Raw genomic sequence first — 21,618 nt, 5'->3', positions numbered from 1 at the left:
CTCTCTCTCACACACGCTCCGTCGCCTCCCCCACTCCACAACACTGCCAGGACAAACACTGCCTCTCACCTTTGATCTGATTACACAGCAAATTGTTTCGTTATCTGTACCATCAAGTATATCTAAGAGGGTTTATTTATTTCATATTTCCACCATAAATATTTTTCAGATGAAGTGAAATAATTTTTGTGGTTCGTGTTTATTGGTAGCTGAGTTTATAAGCCTCGATACAGGGTTTATTTTAGTAATTTTATGGGATATTTCAGATTTGATTTACTGTATTTCAGAACGACGTCAATGTGGTTTTTTTTATATAGGTAAATTGAGAGTATATTAAGGATTGTGTTTAGTTGGTGGAGGTGGTAGTGATGATGATGGTGATGGTGTTGGTGATGGTGTTGGTGGTGGTGTTGGTGGTGGTGTTGGTGGAGGTGGTAGTGATGATGATGTTGATGGTGTTGGTGATGGTGTTGGTGGTGGTGTTGGTGGTGGTGGTGTAATGAGACAAGTCTCACAAGAAGAAGATTACATATAGGTAGAATATTGATAGTATAAGAGTATAAAAGAGAGAAAGACTTTGGTAGCGTGGCCGTGATAGTTATTTGATGATGAATTTACACTTATCGTATCTTATATATCAATACACATCTATTACGTCTTAAGGGCGACTTCTCAAACACCGCTTCGTTACAACTCTTTATTAATTACGAACATGACATGGACACATTAATAACACCTTCTATTGAAGTTACTAGGACATTATGTTTACGTTACTAGGACATCATATTACGTTACTAGACACTGATTCTCGGACACGAACATGAAATGAATACACTTCCCACGTAAGTAACTCATCCCATGGAAAGCTCTGACAAACACTCACGTGACCTAGGGGAGGCCTAGCAGGTGGTCCTGGGTTGTCTTTATGGGAGACTGCTTAGCTGGGCACCGGTGTGTCGAGGGCAACTCGCTCCCGACCGGAGGCGACCGGAGGCGGCTTGCCTCCGGCCCCTGACTTCTCTCGAGCAGGACTGGGGACGTGGTAGCTGGCCCTTCTTGGTTACAAGACACACTCTCTCTCTGTCTCTCTCTGGGCAGAGGGAGGACTAGGACGTCCTATATATTGGGAGGCGAGCCGTCAGGTTGAGCTGATCGGGGGGGCGGCGAAGGGTCTCCTTACATTTGCCCTCGCTAATGTAGGGTCAGGTCTGGACTTTTTCAGAGACTACAAGTTGTATATTCTGGATTTATAACCCTTGGTCAGCCGCAAGAGTTACCCTACACTTGACCCCCCTAATGTCGGGTCAAGTCTGGACTGTTTCTGAGATGTAAGCTGTGGTCTGACAACCCATCACTACACCTCCCGCCAAGACCAAAGCTTTCATACTCAGAGAACTGATGACACATTTAAAGTAGACAGTAACATCATGTGCAGTATCTAATATAGTCCCTGAGGCGATAATGCATCCTTACATTTTACAAATAATAACCCTAGAGATGTATGTTTTTCTACTGGCATAGTTTGATCTGACAAAGCTTACTATAGTGGTAATGGTGGTGGTGGTAATGGTGGTGGTGGTGGTAATGGTGGTGGTGGTGGTAATGGTGATAAATGCGTCAAGAAGATTTATTGAAAGGAATTAAGGTTTTATTTATATCGATGTGAGTCTTGTTTATTTATTTTTTCTGTGAGTTGGCAAGATCTGTGTAGTGGTACCTGGTCACTGATTCACTGACTCACTGACTCACTCACTCGCTCACTGCCTCACTCGCTCACTGATTCACCTACTCATTAACTTACTCAATCATTGACTTACTCATGCACCCACTCATTAACTCACTGACTCACCCAATCACTGACTGACTGACTCACTTACTTACGTCACCCACAAAGGCTCATATTATACCTGGGTGAAAAAACTAATATATTCTTAAGAAAAGTTCCAGGCACAGAATTCTTGGATCACCTGAAGAATAGCCACCCCCTAGCATATTTCACCTTATGATTAAACACCCTAACGGTAACCTAACCTAACCAAACCAAACCTAACCTAACCTAACCAAACCAAACCTAACCTAACCTATTCCATTCCCAGATACAAGTGGTTATATTTTAAAGATGTGCAACAGAAATGTAGGGGGGGGGAGAGTTGTTTGCTTGTTTACTCTGCCGTGTGTACCTTGTGACGTCACTGTTTGTCCAAGGTGTAGACAACCCTCACAGACCTCTAACCTCCCGCCGCCCACCTTCTCCTCCTCCGCCCATTCAAGGATCTGATAATATCTGCAGTTGGGAGAAACAGCCTAATATGCCCTCTCCAAATATCCTTCGTCAGGCACTTGGTGATAGCTGGACCAGAGGAAGGAGGAGGAGAGAGGGGGGAGAGAGAAGGAGGAAGTGGAGAAGGAGAAGGGAAAGGAGGAAGAGAAGGGAACGAAGAAGGGGAAGGGGGAGAAGGAGGAGGACCCGCGTACCTAGAGATTGATTATAGAATGGAATAATGTCAATGTTAATATATTTGTCATTTGTGGTAATCTTTCTTTCTGTCGTAGCCACGCCACATCACACACCACACCACACCCACACCACACCCACACCACACCCACACACCACACCTACACCACACCATTGGCCTGAGTTAATAAGGTGTTGGAGTCTTCTTACTTTGTACAATAAAGGTGTGACTGTATACTATAAAGGTGTGACTGTATACTATAAAGGTGTGACTGTATACAATAAAGATGTGACTGTATACTATAAAGGTGTGGCTGTATATTATAAAGGTGTGGCTGTATACTATAAAGGTGTGGCTGTATACTATAAAGGTGTGACTGTATACAATAAAGGTGTGACTGTATACTATAAAGGTGTGGCTGTATACCATAAAGGTGTGGCTGTATACTATAAAGGTGTGACTGTATACTATAAAGGTGTGGCTGTATACTATAAAGGTGTGACTGTATACAATAAAGGTGTGGCTGTATACTATAAAGGTGTGACTGTATACAATAAAGGTGTGACTGTATACTATAAAGGTGTGACTGTATACAATAAAGGTGTGATACTATACTATAAAAAGGTGTGGTGTATACTATAAAAATTGTATACTATAAAAGGTGCTGTATACTATAAGTGGCTGTATACTATAAAAGTATGACTGTATACTATAAAAATGTGTATACTATAAGTGTGTATACTATAAAAGTGTGACTGTATACTATAAAGGTGACTGTATACTATAAAAAGGTATACTATAAAAGTGTGTATACTATAAAAAGTGTGGCTGTATACTATAAAAGTGTGACTGTATACTATAAAAATTGTAGTTGTATACTATAAAAGGTATACTATAAAAATTGGCTGTATACTATAAGGTGTGACTGTATACTATAAAAGGTGTGACTGTATACTATAAGAACCAGCTGCTATATATAAAGGGTGGCTGTATACTATAAAAGTGTGGCTACACTATAAAAGACTGTGACTATACTATAAAAGTAACATACTATACTATAAAGTGTGGCTGTATACTATAAAGGTGTGACTGTAACATAAAAATGTGACTGTATACTATAAAAATGTGTAGCTGTATAGTGCTTATACTATAAGAATGACTGTATACTATAAAAGGTGTGTGTGTGACTGTATACAATAAAAGGTATACTATAAAAGGTGTGACTGTATACAATAAGAAATTGTGTGGCTGTATACTATAAAATTGTGACTGTATACTATAAAGGTGTGGCTGTATACTATAAAGGTGTGACTGTATACAATAAAGGTGTGACTGTATACTATAAAGGTGTGGCTGTATACCATAAAGGTGTGGCTGTATACTATAAAGGTGTGACTGTATACTATAAAGGTGTGGCTGTATACTATAAAGGTGTGACTGTATACAATAAAGGTGTGGCTGTATACTATAAAGGTGTGACTGTATACAATAAAGGTGTGACTGTATACTATAAAGGTGTGACTGTATACAATAAAGGTGGTGAAGCGTGATCCGTCCCGACACGTGAGAGGAACAATGATGTATAATGTAGCTTATTTCACCTTATAATTAACCACCTGAACGCTAATATAACCTAACCTAACCTAACCTAACCTAACCTAACCTAACCTAACCTCCTTACCCTTTGGTAGTATTACGTTGTTTCATCATCAGGTGATATAAGTTTTGAGAGGAAGAAAGACGAAGGGGGAGATAGAGACAGAGGGAGGGAGAAGAAGAGAAGGAAGAAGAGAAGGAAGGAGAGAAGGAAGGAGAGAAGGAAGGAGAGAAGGAAGAAGGTAGTGGTGGGTGGCTAATCTACAAGTAACACAATCTTGCTTCTGATACCATAAGTCCCACCCTCCTTCCCTACCCCTCAGAGCTTGTTGATACCGAGCCTTGTACACAAAAGCCTCTCTCTCTCTCTCTCTCTCTCTCTCTCTCTCTCTCTCTCTCTCTCTCTCTCTCTCTCTCTCGTTAATGAGGTTACGAAGAGTTAATAATTATGAGAGAAAATGTTAATGTTATAATTTGATGGTGAAAATTATTAATTGTCTTCCCGTCTTGATGTTTAGTGTTTACCTGAGATAATTTATGTGTTCAGGTGTTCAGTTAATGAGGTGTTTTGGTATTCAGTTATTATGTTTTTCAGGTGTTCTAGTGTTCAGGTGTTCAGGTGGTCTAGTGTTTAGATGTTCTAGTGTTCTGGTGTTCTAGTGTTCGGGTGTTCTAGTGTTCGGGTGTTCTAGTGTTCAGGTGTTCTAGTGTTTAGGTGCTCTAGTGTTCAGGTGTTCTAGTGTTCAGGTGTTCTAGTGTTCGGGTGTTCTAGTGTTCAGGTGTTCTAGTGTTCAGGTGTTCTAGTGTTCAGGTGTTCTGGTGTTCAGGTGTTCTAGTGTTCAGGTGTTCTGGTGTTAAGGTGTTCTAGTGCTCAGGTGTTCTGGTGTTAAGGTGTTCTAGGGTTCAGGTGTTCAAGTGTTCAGGTGTTCTGGTGTTCAGGTGTTCAGGTGTTCAGGTGTTCTAGTGTTCAGGTGTTCAAGTGTTCAGGTGTCCAAGTGTTCAGTTGTTCAGTTCAGGTATTTAGGAACACACTTGTTTAGTTTATAGTTTTAGTGTAATAACGACGCCATTTTGAATATTGTCATTGATAATGTAATGGTGTTAGTGGCGTCCATCACGTCACCACCATTACGTCATCACCATTACGTCACTACTATCACGTCACCATCATTACGTCACCACCATCACTTCATCACAGTTACGTCACCACCATCACGTCACCACCACTACGTCACCACCATCACGTCACCACCATTACGTCACTACTATCACGTCACCACCATTACGTCACCACCATCACTTCATCACAGTTACGTCACCACTATCATGTCACCATTATGACGTCACCACCATTAATATCGCCAGCATCACATTACCACCATTACGACACTACTATTAATATCACCTACATGATGTCACCACCATCACGTCACCTCCATTACGTCAACCACCACCATCACGTCACCACCATAACGTCACCACCACCATCACGTCACCACCACTACGTCACCACCACCATCACGTCACCACCATCACGTCACCTCCATCACGTCACTCCATTACGTCACCACCACCATCACGTCACCCATTACGTCACCACCACCATCACGTCACCACCACTACGTCACCACCACCATCACGTCACCACCATCACGTCACCACCATCACGTCACACCACCACCATCACGTCACCACCACGTCACCACCATCACGTCACCACCACCATCACGTCACCACCATTACGTCACCACCACCATCACGTCACCACCACTACGTCACCACCACCATCACGTCACCACTACGTCACCACCACCATCACGTCACCACCATTACGTCACCACCACCATCACGTCTACCACTACGTCACCACCACCATCACGTCACCACCACTACGTCACCACCACCATCACGTCACCACCATTACGTCACCACCGCAATCACGTCACCACCATTACGTCATATACATATCACCTACATGATGTCACCCATCACCACCACCATCACGTCACCACCATTACGTCACCAATATCACCTACATGATGTCACCACCATTACGTCACCACCATCACGTCACCACCATAATGTCAACACCATTACGTCACCACCATCACCCCATCAAGCTGAATGGACAGGTTTGTGCTGGGTGTTGGTGTGGGAGGAGGAGAGGGTGGCAGGCAGATGGAACATGCTAGGTGCAGGAGGAGGAGGGTAGGCAGGTGAATATGTATTTAGGTGGAGAGGAAGATGGAGGGAGAAGGCAAGCATCAGGGTGGGTGGGTGTTAGTGGGGGAGGGGTCTCTCTCTCTACATTGTTACCCCACCCAAGGGAATTAGTCATCGTATTCAAAGGGTTAAATCATCGTACTTAAAGGGGGGGGGGGTAATATGTATCATTCAAAGGGTTAAGTCATAATACTCAATGGATTAAGTGGCCAGGGGTTAAGTAATAAGACTCAAAGGGTTAAGGCATAGTCTTCGGAGTTATCATACATCTGATAGTCATCCAAGGATCAAGTCTCAAGTCATCATACTCCAAAGGTAAAATGGTTTTTAAAAGTTCACACTGACTCAACACACACACACACACACACACCATGACCTCATCTGTAAACGTAGCTACTACACCATCTTCGCCACCGTCTCCTGCTACTACCTGAGATACCTCGTTCAAGATTTGTTGTTCGACACCATAACCGCAGTCAATTTAAACGATTATGTACTCATCGTTATAGGAACAGCCCCAATCCACCTATTGTAAGAAATAGCACTAACCTGTAGAGTACTTACGTGTTCACTCCTTGTCAATCTCACTATTGTTCCAAACTATGGTTAAATTCCATGATAAATGACTCTATCTCTCTCTCTCTTGTTATTATGTTCTTTATGTACCTTTTATGTTATTTGTATATTTTCAGCATTTGGCTAATGTGTTTGTTAATAAACCGATGATTATTATTATTATTGTTACACACACACACGAGCCAGGTGTGGCTGGCTGTTGTTCCGCGACGATCAATCACGAGTCGTTCCTCATTACTCTCACACAGGTGTGAGGTCCTTCACCCACACCACCAGGTGTGAGTCCCTCACCCACACCACCAGGTGTGATGTCCTCACCCACACCACCAGGTGTGAGGTCCTCACCCACACCACCAGGTGTGAGTCCCTCACCCACACCACCAGGTGTGATGTCCTCACCCACACCACTAGGTGTGGGTCCCTCACCCACACCACCAGGTGTGGGTCCCTCACCCACACCACCAGGTGTGAGTCCCTCACCCACACCACCAGGTGTGAGTTCCTCACCCACACCACCATTCATTAATCCCTCACAATGAATTACTGACAGTCAGCGGGGCTCCCCGGGGTGGTGGCGACACAGAGGCAGCAGCAGGCGTCACCACCAGCTGCCCCACATTATTTATTTCCAGGTAATTGTGTGTTGTGGTGCAGCGGGCGTCACCCAGGTGGTGGTAGTGTTATTTTAGAGCGTGAGGCAGGATCGTGTTCACAGGTGTCTCCCTCTGTCGCTAAGACAGTATTATACCATGTGTAATAAGTAACGTAGACCATAAATATCATATGATGAAACTTTACAATATTTGCCCAAGGTGTTTTGTTGTCAGACACTTTGTGTAATGTTTCTCTGCATGCTGTTCATTTCTTACTTTGTGCTGTCTCGTAACTCCTCCACAGTTAAGTGTTCTTTGTTCAGCAGTAAACGCAATTTACTCTTTCCGTTACATTTGGAGAAAAGAAAATGGGTTGTCTTAATGTTTTTTTATTGATAACATCAATATATACATGATTCTAATGGTTTCATTACTCGTTGACGAACATAAATACACACACACACACACACACACACACACACACACACACACACACACACACACACACACCCACAAGAGAACACTCTAACATCCAACTTATCTCGTGAATATTGAGAAGTGATAAACACAAGCAAGTAACTATACACTGCGGTGTTAAGTTCCCTGACACAAACACAAGACGCGGAGGAAGACGTTTTTACTCTGAATTTCATTTTCAATTAGCTTATATATAAAGGTTTGTAAGAAAGGGGTGAAGGGGGGAGGTGGGTGTTGTGGATAGCGCCGGACTGGTGTGTGGCGGCCACATCTGTCACGCCTCGCCAAACACTACCAAAAAACAAAAACAAATGAAGTGAGAAGACACCAGCATCAGTATGGCCAAGTAAAACAAGGGAGAGAAACATCAGCCAAACGTCAACAAAACATTAGGAAAACAGCAGTGAAAAGGTGAACAGTGGTCAAACAGCTGACACTTCCTCATAAACACCAAGTGTGTGTGTGTGTGTTTAGGCTACTATCACGTCCCCTGTGGTGTACTGTAGTAGTCAGTATACTCGTAAGCGATCTTGAGTTCGACCCCCGGGAGGGAGAAAGTGTGCAGTAAGTTTTTCGATACCATTTGCCTCTGTCTATCCAGCAGTAATTGGCTACTTGGATCTTAATCGATTGACGAACTATGTTCCGAAATAATAGTTAGCCACTACAGTTGGCGAGTTGTTTGGTCTTGTTGGGTTATTTCTTGACACCGGGTCACGAAACTCGTTAACTCCGGGTGTGGTTTTTGTGCTGACGACAGCCAACAAATTCATCCGTGAACACGAGGGGAAACTTGTTTGTGTGTGCGTGTGCGTGTTTGTGTGTGCGCATTGTCCATCACATTCCATCGACATTCCGAAAGTCATGAACGTCTCTGAGTAGATTGATTAATATTTTTGCCACAGACCCCAGCTGTGTCCCCACCTATCACGACACCTGAGACCATAACTACACCTGAGACCATAACTACACCTGAGACCATAACTACACCTGAGACCATAACTACACCTGAGACCATAACTACACCTGAGACCATAACTACACCTGAGACCATAACTACACCTGAGACCATAACTACACCTGAGACCATAACTACACCTGAGACCATAACTACACCTGAGACCATAACTACACCTGAGACCATAACTACACCTGAGACCATAACTACACCTGAGACCATAACTACACCTGAGACCATAACTACACCTGAGACCATAACTACACCTGAGACCATAACTACACCTGAGACCATAACTACACCTGAGACCATAACTACACCTTTTCACATATCCGTTGAGACATTGTTACATAACTATTTGACAAATTTCATAACCGAATGACAGAACACATATCGAATGACAATCTAAAATAACTGTTCGTTCATACTAACGGAAATGATTGACATAAGTTATGAAGTTGACAGACGTGAACAATAAACCGACAGTCTACATATAGTTTGAGAATGTAACAATTGGAGAATGACATACCACCAACAGTTATTTTAGATTGTCATTCGATATGTGTTCTGTCATTCGGTTATGAAATTTGTCAAATAGTTATGTAACAATGTCTCAACGGATATGTGAAAAGGTGTACTACTACTACTTTGCTTTCATTCGGAATCGAGTATGATGATCATCCAGCTATGATACAATGATATGAGGTATTAGGGATGTCACCTAGGTTAGTGAGTTTTGAGGTGACTAAAGAGGTCGATACGGGACCCACGGGGTCGTTCACATTCGTTGCACATATAGAGGGCTGCATCTAGTGCGGGAGGGGCGGTGGCAGCGTCTTTCCGGCGCTGGCGCTTGTTTGCCTCGGTTTGCAGTCGGGCTAACTCGAAAGTATTGACACCTTCTCGTGTGGTGCTCCTCCAAGCATTAGGATGTGGAGTGATCGTCTCCCAGGTGAGGGGGTCGATTTGGCACTTTTTCAGGTTTGTCTTAAGACTATCTTTATACCTTTTCAGTTGCCCGCCAGCGCTACGTTTACTATTCGTTAGGTGACTGTAAAGTAGCTGCTCTGGCAGTCTACTGTCGTTCATGCGGGTAACATGGCCAGTCCAGCGTAGCTGTTCATGGATAATGGTAGCCTCGATGCTCCTACAGTTTGTGTCAGCAAGAATACTGGCATTTGTTCTCTTGTCTTCCCAACAAACTCGGAGGATGGAACGTAGACTACGTTGGTAAAAGTTTTCAAGTGCCATGAGGTGCCTCCTGTACGCGACCCATGCCTCATTGCCGTACAGCAGGGTGGGGAGGACCACTGCTCGTTATACATGAAGCTTGGTAGATAATTTCAGCTCCCTACAGCTGAAAATACGGTTTAGGAGTCCGCCAAAGCTTGAGATGCACTTCTGATCCGGTGCTGAATCTTTTCATCGATATCTTTCGTGGTGGGCAGGTGGGAGCCGAGATACCGAAAGTGGGTAACTCTAGAGAGGGTAGTACCGTTAATCTGGATGGATGGTGGAGGTGTGTCTGAACCTGGGGCAGGTTGAAAGAGAATCTGAGTCTTACGTACATTCACCTCAGGACCGAAGTGCGCATGCGCATCTGCATAGGTGTTTAGGATCTCCTGTAGGTCGTGTTCAGTGTGAGCAACAAGGGTGAGGTCGTTTGCATACCGAAATTCATTAATAGAAGCTGTCGACACTTTTGTTCTTGCCTGGAGTCGTCTTCTGTTAAAAAGACCCCCCTTCACCCGGTAGTCGATGTTCAACCCGCCGGCTAAAATGTCACTGGCACGAGTAAGGAAGGCAGCCAAGAAAATAGAAAAGAGAGTTGGTGCCAGTACACACCCTTGTTTAACCCCTGTTTGGGTGGAGAAGAACTCAGACTGGGTGCCGTTGTGCAGGACACTGCCGTTCATGCCCTCGTGGAGTTGCCTCACGATGGCGATGAATTTTGGTGGGCAGCCAGAACGGCTGAGGGTCCACCAGAGGGCTTCCCTGTTGACCGAGTCGAAGGCCTTAGTTAGGTCGATGAAAGCCATGTACAGGTCACGACGTTGCTCTTGGCGGGCAGCAAAGATCATGTCAGTGGTGCCACGTGATGGTCTAAAACCACATTGACATTCTGGGAGGAAGCTTTCCGTCTCAAGAGGACTCGGGCGATAATCTTGCCAGCTACGGAGAGCAGCGAGATCTCACGATAGTTGCCACAGTCTGACCGGTCTCCCTAGTGCATAAACGACCATCTTATCTGTGCCGTCCAGGTGCAGAGTTGTGACTAGAGACTCCCGGCAGTCATCTCTGCCTGTCCCCGTCGCCACTCGTCCGTCGGCATAGGACTTTTGGGGGTACAGGGGTTTTAATGATGATGACAGGTATAATGAACTGGATGATGGCTGCGCGTGAATTGCTTTATGTGGTGAGGCAGGAGCGCAGGCTGCAACCACACATCTTGGCTCTCCCTTTTCCTGATCCAGTGGTAGAAGTGTTGCAACGACTGGGGATATCATAAACACCTGAGACATAAACACCTGAGATCATAAACACCTGAGATCATAAACACCTGAGATCATAAACACCTGAGACCATAAACACCTGAGATCATAAACACCTGAGATCATAAACACCTGAGATCATAAACACCTGAGATCATAAACACCTGATATCATAAACACCTGAGACCATAAACACCTGAGACCATAAACACCTGAGATCATAAACACCTGAGATCATAAACACCTGAGATCATAAACACCTGAGATCATTAACACCTGAGATCATAAACACCTGAGATCATTAACACCTGAGATCATAAACACCTGAGATCATAAACACCTGAGATCATTAACACCTGAGATCATAAACACCTGATATCATAAACACCTGAGACCATAAACACCTGAGACCATAAACACCTGAAACAATAAACACCTGAAACAATAAACACCTGAGACCATAAACACCTGAGATCATAAACACCTGAGACACATAAGCGTCAGAAGGTACTCGTAAAGTAGATAAGGTGCCAAGATAGATAGATAGATAGATAGATAGATAGATAGATAGATAGATAGATAGATAGATAAGTCACCCCAACTTATTTCACCTGATAATTAACCTAACCTAACGATGGCGCGCCTCACATTGAATACATTACTGACCCGGGCTACACGCTGGAATGTGAGGCAGTAACAGAAACACGATACTCGGGCTAATTACTACTACTACTACTACTACTACTACGACTACTACTACTACTACTTTTTTAATTATTGGCCTCCTGCCTCCCCCAATAGCCACACCTTCGCCACCATTTTATTACCTTAATATTAAATATCCTAATACATAAGTAGCTATCCTATCTGTGTTGGGTTAGTTGAGCCGCAGATCTATGCGGCATTCAGTGACTGTTGCTTCATAGTCAATATCTGCAACTGTTGTCGGCTTTAGAGCCGATGCTCTCGTTCCCCTGAGGCAGAGCAAAGCCGACCGAAGGAGAGAGAAGGACAGTCGACATCTCATCCAGGCTGTAACGAAACTTCTGGGCTGCTGCTTCTGTTCGGAGATCACCTCCGCGAGTCTGGCGTAGAAACATCTTGCACTTGGTCCCATCCCACCAGAGGTTGTGAACACTAGAGGAGTGAAGCTGCCTACTACTACTACTACTACTAGGACAGATCATGTGAGGTTATTTTATATTGTCTCCAAGGATTAACAAAGTTCAAGTCTTAACATGGCAGAGGTGGCAGGTTAGGTTGAGGCTCCGGTGTTTGGTGTTAAGTGAGGGAAGATCAGAAGTAGGGGTGCCTCAATTGGTGCTCACTCTGGTGCCTCAATTGGTGCTCACTCTGGTGCTTCAGTTGGTACTGCTCACTCCGGTGCTTCAGTTGGTGCTGCTCACTCCGGTGCCTCAATTGGTGCTCACTCTGGTGCTTCAGTTGGTACTGCTCACTCCGGTGCTTCAGTTGGTGCTGCTCACTCCGGTGCCTCAATTGGTGCTGCTCCTCCTGGTGCTCAGTTGGTGCTGCTCACTCCGGTGCATCAGTTGTTCTGGTGCCTCAGTTGGTGCTGCTCACTCCGGTGCCTCAGTTACTCACTCCTCCAGTTTCATCCTGAGTAACGTTATGGCTTTAGCTTGTCACTCAGAAGGAACTCAAGCGGAAGAAACTTATTCGCTGGCATCTTGGTTCACGACGGTGGTAAAGTAAGTCATTTTACCGTGTGTGTCGTACAACATTTACACACAGTGTCTTGGTCATTGGTGAGAGTAATCACAATTTTTCGTATGTGAAAGTTAAGTTAGGTTAGGTTAAGTTATATTAGATGGGTTAGATTGGTTAGGTTAGGTTAGGTTAGGTTTGGTTAGGTTAGGTTAGGTTAGGTTAGGTTAGGTTAGGTTAGGTTAGGTTTGGTTTGGTTAAGTGAGTCAATGCTTGTGTTAAACTTGTGAGGGAAAATATTTGGTGTTGGTCAGTACAGCGGCACACGAATTACTTGTACACGTCACATGCAGGAGGAACGCTGTACTACACCTAACCTTTTTCACCGCCATTACTAAAAAAAAAATACTATTGAGTGACTTGGTTTGTGTATATGAAGTAATATAAAATAAATGAGGAACAATAAATATAAACGATACTAGAATATAACTTACTAGTATAATAGCTGGAATATTAATCAAAAATAGTTATGGATTCTTGCCTTCCTTTACCCCCCCTTACATGACTTGTAGGGGGGGAGGGTACATGCCCCCTCCCCCCTCCCTCACTCCCTGTTTTCCCCTCCCCCCCCCCTTCCCCATCCCTACCCAACCCACCCTCCTGTCCCATAACGTAAACACACGCAAATGCTTCATTTATTTCTTATTAAGATTCGGGAGGAATAGTCTACACCAAAGGGTCATTTATCGTTTCACTACACATACAAAGAACTCTCGCGTGTTGTACTGTATTATTAGACTGTAAAATGACTGATAAAAAAGAGGGTTTACAAAGTTTCTTAGAGGATGCAAATAGTGTAGTAGAATTATCCTTGGTTAGGTTTAGGTTAGGTTAGGTTAGATAACGTTTGGTTTGGTGACGTCAGATTTGGTTAGGTTAGGTTAGGTGAATTTAGGTTAGGTTATATTAGGTTTTATCGGGATAGGTTAGTTGGTTTATGTTTAAGTGGGGGGGGGGGCGTGTTTCCGGGTCAGGTTAAGATAAATCAGGTACAAGTGTTGGTAGTGTAGTGGTGGAGGAAGATTCAATTAGACGGTAATTAACCTGGGAATGTGTTTACTTACTCGCCAGGTAGACCCAGGTGTAGGGAGGCAGGTGTGACGCTTACTGTTTTGATTCCTGGCCCAGAAAAACACACCTCCATATTTACACACACCTACTCACACACACGCACATACATACACACACCTACTCACACACACGCACATACATACACCGACCTACTCACACACACGCACATACACATGCCTACTCTCTCTCTCTCTCACACACACACACACAAAGAGGCAGACAAACAGAAACATACAGACAAAGACAGACAGACAGACAGACAGACAGACAGACAGACAGACAGACAGACAGACAGACAGACAGACAGACAGACAGACAGATAGATAGATAGATAGATAGATACAACACCTCACAATGTATCCCAAATGTTAGGGATAGGTTACAATAGGTTAGGTTAGGTTACGATAGGTTAGGTTAGGTTAGGTTAGGTTAGGTTAGGTTACGATAGGTTAGGTTAGGTTACGTTAGGTGAATTATTTTCGTGCTCGTCTAACGTAAATATTTAAGAGGTAACCTTGAGAACCTTAAGTCACGCGAGTCTTAATAAATACTCAGAGTTGCTTTTTATAAGTAACCAAAGTTCTGTGTGTGTGTGTGTGTGTGTGTGTGTGCGTGTTTACTTTGTCTGATAATGATGTAAAACACGAAAGATCTTATTGCAGCTGTGTCTTTCTCCTGTAGTCTTGATCAATGATGGTACACTAACCTAACCTAACCTAACCTAACCTAACCTAACCTAACCTAACCTAATTTTTTTCAGGTGAGAATAATAAAAGAGTTAATGAAGATAGTAGAGTAATTAAAACAAAAGGTATTAAATTAATTTTGTTGTCAGATTTTCTATATAAACAAAACCTCATTACCATACAGGTGTTTTGTGGTCAGGTATGTCTTCTTATCTAATCCTGTAACGACTGATTATTGTCTGGTATCTGGTTATCTGTTAAATTGATTTCTCTTATCTCTAGTGTTAATTTATTATTTACATTGATTCTTTATTAATTTGACGCCTGAAATAGAATAGAAAGGAGAATATTAGTTAATTTTTTCTTTGGTATACGCCGGGTTAGGTTAGGTTAGGTTAGGTTGGGCCCAGGTAAGCATTATGTTAGGTTAGGTTAAATTAGTTTAGGTTAGGGTAAATATTAGGGTAGATAATTTTAAGCTGAAATAAGCTGGGGGCTAATCCTCAGGTGACCCAACGGACAAATTAAGATACCTAAATTTGTGACTTTGAGCCGGTGAGACAGAGGCGGTAACAGAGGGGCCGCTGATGACAGGTACAGTGGCTGGTGTTGTGTGGTGGAGGAGGAACTAATGTACACATCTCTCTCACCTGATGACTCAACTTTGTGGCCACATGTGAGGCCTTTTAGTATACAAGGTGAGCATCTGTTAGTCTGTCACAGTGAGCCCATGTGTGTGTGTGGATGGGTGGGTGGGTGTGTTTGTAATAATAATAATAATAATAATAATAATAATTAACGGTTTATTGAAAGAGCATGGCAGCCACAAGGGTGAAAATATACAGTTACATAATCGGGGAATGGGTCACTTGATTCACAAATAGTATACAAAAAACATAGTGAAACATATATGATATATAATAAATATATGGAGCATTTCAACATAGTAACAGTGCAAAAAGGAAAGATTGGCTGGGAGTGAACACACTGGTTGATTACGAGTTGTTGATAAGTTTTACAATGGTTGGGACTGGGCTGTTCTTATAGCGATCAGTTCGTGCTCGTATGGGGTGGATGCGGATGTGGTGTCGAACAGCAATTGGCGGACGATGGATCTCGGGTGGTAGTAGGAGCCGGTGCCAAGGATGGTGCAGAAGCTTCTCGCCAAATTTGCAGAGGAGGTCGTGGTGATGGTCAGAGAGAGCCGAGAGGGTCAGTGTGTTGAGCGCTTCTTGATATGTGGAGTAGGAAGGGGAGAGAATAATCTTGCATGCCCTCTTTTGCACTTTTCTAGGTGTTTACGTTGTGTTGAGGCCCAAAGTAATGGTGGGGGGACAAGGTCAGAGGAGAGGTTGATGTGCATAACCATGGTCTTGGTATGGTTGATGGTGACATGGTTGTTGGTGGCCCAATTTTGGAGACTGTTCAATATATTCTAGAGGGCGGTGTAGACGGGAGCTGAGTTGTTCACGCAGATCCCAATGGTGGAGTCGTCGACATATTTCCGGCGAGCAGAAGTTTCTCTTAGGGCATCATTGATAAGCAGGAGGAAGCAGAGCGTCGGTCACCAAGGAAGTCTGTAAGCCATGGTATAAGACTTCTCCAAAACCCGAGGTCGATCGATATCTTTGTTGACGACTAAATTGTGGTCGACTTGGTCAAATGCCTTGGTGACGTCAATGAAGGCGACACCCACGTCTTTCGTTTTTCCAGATGGCGGTATTTGTAGTCGAGAAAGCTGACAAGACGTGAGTGGTGGAGGAAGTTTTCATATTGCCAAATTGCTGAGGATCTATGGCGCCTGCAATATCAGCATAAGCCCAGTCAAACACAAAACTTTAGGGGATTAAGCTGGGTATTAGGGGGGATGGCAGTGGGTCTTAAATCATTTAAAACCTCTCTCGATTAACCTTTTCACCGCGTGTCACGTGCTTGCAATTTTATTCAGACTCCCGCCAGACGATTTTATTCAACTTAGGGTAACCTGCCGCTGTGAAAGGGTTAAGGACTTGTGCACTGGTGACACTTAAGAGGTCTTCCAGTCAGCTGGGCATCTTGCTTGGCTGAAGGAAGCATTGATGATGGAGCAGAGGGGTTAAGCTAGGTTTATTTTCCCCTCCCTCTCTCTCGCCTTTATCTGTCTGTCAGTCAGTTCTTCCCTTCCTTACCCATTTTCATCATCCAGTATTGGCCAGAGTAATCATGTAAGATTAAGTTAACCGGTTCCATACATTCTCACATATCTAGTTAAGGGATACACTCAATGTTCATAGCTCTAAGAATCTATTTTTCTGTCGCTGGTAATTTGTTTAAGTTAGACGTATTTTCACGTCTGTAGTGAAGGATAGGGTTAGGAAAAACTAAGACTCCATCACCACATTTTATATTAAATGAGTCATTCAAACACATCTCCAGTCAGGGGGAAACTGTATCTTTCGGGTCTCTGAGAATTCACCTTAAGTCTTAACTTGAAAGTTCCCAGTTAAAATGTAAATATAATGTACAAACTTTGGTTGTGTATACTGAGAAGATGAATGACTGGCGGTGACACAGAGTAATAGTGAGGTGTGATGGACCAACAATGTGGATAACAGAATGTTAAAAATCGTTTCACTGAGTGACGGCAAATGTCAGCCCCTATACAAGTGATGCTTTGTTTGTGCTCGGTGAGCTCATGTGTGTTATATGTGTATATATATACATATATATATATATATATATATATATATATATATATATATATATATATATATATACATATATGCTGATAACCTGAGGAAGAAAGAAAAAACACGTGTTTTTCTTCTTTCCTTTGATTATCAACTTACCTGAATCTCACACCTACAGTGATTTGCATATATATATATATATATATATATATATATATATATATATATATATATATATATATAAATATATATATATATATATATATATATATATATATATATATACATATATATATCATGTAAATCACAATGAAAACGTGGATAAAAGATAAAATCTTGATAAAATCACGGGAAAATTGCTGTTGTTTCCATTTTCCCGTAGATTTTGTATAAAAGATATATATATATATATATATATATATATATATATATATATATATATATATATATATATATATATATATATATATATATATAGTGTGTGTGTGACGCTAAATAAAGAGAACTACCGGGTAAGCCTTAAAATCAACTGAAATTTTTGCCGAATAGGGAAAAAATTTTCCTCTTTGCTTATCTCAATGGAAATTAATTTATGCAGGGTAAAATTGGCGTTGTTTGATGTAAGGCGTCGTTAACTATCATAAGGCTGTATAAGTGTCCCTAAAGTAAATGAGTAAGGTTAGGCTAAGTTAGGTTAGTTAGGTACTTTATCACGAGGAATATTGATAATTTATCGTGCACACACACACACACAGCGTATGCATTACATTCAACAACTAGTATTAAAAAATACATAAATGTTCCCCAACTTATGAGTATAACCTAACCTCCTGACACAGTAATTAACAGTGTTACGGTGTATATTGTATAATGTATGGTGCATAGTGTGTCTTGTATGTTGTATAATGTATGGTGCATAGTGTGTCTTGTATGTTGTATAATGTATGGTGCATAGTGTGTAGTGCAGTGGTTCTCAACCTTGTTTGCCCCATGCACTCCTTTCACCATATGTCAGAATGTCATTCCCCCCTCCTTTCCAAGATTGTCTGCCTCAAAAAGTGCATTCCAAATAATATGCATATAATACTGAAAATCCTTTATTTTTTCCATATAAGTACATATACATTTACAATTTTACATGGATTATTTTTATAGTGGAGTTTTACAAATTAAATGCCAATTGAAAATGTTGATGGATTTATAAAACTTGAATAAAAGTAAAATAGTTTTTTTTATATTTATAATGAATTATTTAACAGACCAAACTGAAGCATAATGCAATAAACAAAAAGTTCAATAGAATACCAGGATATTGTAAATTTGTAATTAATTTTATTCAGATGAAGATTACAGTCAATGAGAAACCTGTGATTGTTTTTTCTTCGCCAATTCTGGGATACGCGGAGGAGTGCTTGAAAGGGCACAACGCAGGTCATTTTCTACCTCTAATCTACTACGTTGCTTCGTTTTAATTTGCAACAGAGTTGAAAAGCCTGACTCACAAAGATATGTCGACACAAACGGAAGCAATGCACGGATAGCTCTTTCTGCCACTTTTGGGTAGGAATCGCACATCAAGGGCCAAAATTCTGTGATTGATTTCTCATCGAACACATCTCTTGCTCCCGAATCAGTTCCCCCCCCCCTGAAAACCTGAATTCCCCTGGGTAATTCCCCTGAACAAAGAACCCACAATTGTAGTGTATGTTGTATAATGTATGGTGCCGTGTGTGGGGTATGTTTGTAGTATAATGTATAGCTTTTTAATAGTGCGTGGTGTATGTTGTATAAATGTGCATAGTGTGTGGTGTATGTTGTATAATGTATGGTGCATAGTGTGTGGTGTATGTTGTATAATGTATGGCGCATAGTGTGTCATGTATGTTGTATAATGTATGGTGCATAGTGTGTGGTGTATGTTGTATAATGTATGGTGCACAGTGTGTCATGTATGTTGTATAATGTATGGCGCATAGTGTGTCATGTATGTTGTATAATGTATGGTGCATAGTGTGTCATGTATGTTGTATAATGTATGGCGCATAGTGTGTGGTGTATGTTATATAATGTATGGTGCACAGTGTGTCATGTATGTTGTATAATGTATGGCGCATAGTGTGTGGTGTATGTTGTATAATGTATGGTGCACAGTGTGTGGTGTATGTTGTATAATGTATGGTGCATAGTGTGTGGTGTATGTTGTATGGTATAATTATGATGTATGGAGTATGATACATGGTGTATGATATATAATGTATACTAAGTCATGTAAACTGTAATCTTACCTCAGCTCTTGTACAGGTATTAGACAACGGGGCGTAGGAAAGTCCTCTCTCTCTCTCTCTCTCTCTCTCACTGTTGTACGTCGACCCACAACTCTTCAACAATCTCTTCTGTGTCATCTATCTGCGTCGCACATATAACACCATCATTATTTTCCGGAGATGTAACTCTTTCATGCGTGAGATTTTAATTTTTTTTTTATTTTTTTTTTTTATTTTTTTTTGGTATTTCGTGATTCAGTTAATTTTTTTTTGTATTTCCCAGACAGTTGATTTACAATTTTTGGTGAGGTTATATATATTTTTTTTTTACACTGTGACCCTATTGAGTGATTGGGGTCTACTATATGGTTTTTTCTGTCTTTTTTGGAGGTGGGGGGGGTGAGGGGTGAGGCTTCAAGGATTTGTTTTATGAGGGGGGGGGGGTGAGTAGCGAGAGAGGAGAAGGACCCACAGTGTATCACGGCCCAGGCAACACTCTCTCCCTTAGTGTGTGTGTACCTACCTACCTGCCTGCCAGTGTGCCCAGCTTACACCCCCCAACCTTGTGCCCCGTGCCCCGTTCTCTAGCTAGCCCCTCCCCCGCCTCTCTCTCATATTCTCTCTCACTTTAGCTCTTATTCTTCATTTTCTCCCTCATGTTTATGTTGCCTCACCTGCCTCTGTTTCCTGCGTGTTGTTGTTGTTGTTGTTAGTATTATTATTGTTATTGTTGTTATTATTGTTATTGTTATTATTGTTGTTATTGTTATTATTATTGTTATTGTTATTGTTGTTATTGTTATTGTTGTTGTTATTATTATTATCATCATCATCATCATCATTGCTGTTATTATTGTTGTTTTTATTTGTATAGTTGTTAGTACTATTGTCATTACGATGTTAAACTAGATGGCTTCGTGATAAATGGAGCTCGAACCAGCGAACTTAGGGACGGAAGGAGAGTACTGTATCCATTCGGCCACTGAATATAATGACCCGTAATATAACAGGACTAGAATGAGTATAGTATATAATGTAAATATACTGTATATTGGATGTAGGTACAGATATCGTTCACCAACACCTAAAACTACACTACAATCACGAATTATCAACTATAACGTTGTAGAAATTTTAATCGACCATAACGGCGAGAAATCAAAGTGTATCGGGATAAAATTCAAGCGTGGGAGACGAAACCAAATCACATAAAAAATTTAACATGAAATTCCTGTTTAAATCTTTGTTTGGAAATAATATATATATATTTTTTTGGGGTCTATATTTTTCACTTCTGTATTTTAAGAATAAGTTTGTGTTAGTGATTCTCTGTATGTAAGTATAGTGTTGTGTGAGGTAAAAACGTATTGACATTATCACATAAAAAAATTCAACAATGATATTATCTACTTTTTTGATCTGAAGTTGGTTGTTTAGTCACGCTGAGGTGTTTGCGTGAGTACGATGGCGTGTGTGTGTGTGTGTGTGTGTGTGTGTGTGTGTGTGTGTGTGTGCGTAATCAACACCGTTCGGACTTTCTTATCCCGTAAAGACACACTATAAGGCACCAACGCCAGACGAAATGCTCGCTGCGGAGACATTGACACAAACTTCACACAAGGAACGTCTGGCGAAGATATACCCACTTAGTGCCTGTTGTGGCGTTTGTACAGAAGGTAAATAGAAGGTTAGAGATAGTGACACAACCCACTAAGGGACGTGAAGCTCCAGCGGCAGGTGTGACCGCCACCAGGAGGATCTTACCACACACACACACACACACACACACACCTCTGGGCAGCAAATCCTCCCTCCTTGTGTTCATGTACTGT

The 21,618-nt window shown here is 41.9% G+C and overlaps 1 protein-coding gene across 2 annotated transcripts in view; it reads right to left on the bottom strand.

Annotated features, from left to right (window-relative positions):
* Positions 1-20,275, bottom strand: part of LOC121867049 — a 27,405-nt gene extending 7,130 nt beyond the window's left edge. For both annotated transcript variants that reach the window (XR_006089084.1, XR_006089083.1), the window contains exon 1: positions 19,808-20,275. The gene's annotated coding sequence lies outside the window, so the exon portion shown is untranslated. The remainder of the gene's footprint in view (positions 1-19,807) is intronic.
* Positions 20,276-21,618: the final 1,343 nt, after the last annotated feature.

Source organism: Homarus americanus, unplaced genomic scaffold (assembly GCF_018991925.1).
Source record: "Homarus americanus isolate GMGI-L3 unplaced genomic scaffold, GMGI_Hamer_2.0 scaffold48226, whole genome shotgun sequence".
In the NCBI taxonomy this organism is placed as follows: domain Eukaryota; kingdom Metazoa; phylum Arthropoda; class Malacostraca; order Decapoda; family Nephropidae; genus Homarus; species Homarus americanus.
This window is presented reverse-complemented; position numbering and strand designations above follow the sequence as displayed.